Genomic DNA, 360 nt, shown 5'->3' on the forward strand with positions numbered 1-360 from the left:
AAGTTTGAATAGCTTCTTTTCCAAGATAACTACCCAATTGGATGAAGATCGAAAGCTTTCAAGTAAAATCAAGAGAAAAGATAGAAGAAGAATAATGAAAATTAGTATTGATCCATCAAATTACAACAGAGCTCCCTAACCCAATGAAAGGGGTTTAGTTGTTCATAGCTCTAGAAAATGAAAACAAAGATTGAGAATACATCATAGAACTAGAAATTGCAGAGAAAGTAAAATACAGAGAGTAGTTCTCTTTTTCCAATCTCCAGCTCTCCTTCAACAATTCAAAGCTACTCCTATATATACTACTTCTCTCAGCTTCTAGTTGGCTCTTTAAGTCTTGGGCCTTTGGATCTTGAGTTT

This window comes from Arachis ipaensis, chromosome B06 (assembly GCF_000816755.2).
Source record: "Arachis ipaensis cultivar K30076 chromosome B06, Araip1.1, whole genome shotgun sequence".
Lineage (NCBI taxonomy): Eukaryota > Viridiplantae > Streptophyta > Magnoliopsida > Fabales > Fabaceae > Arachis > Arachis ipaensis.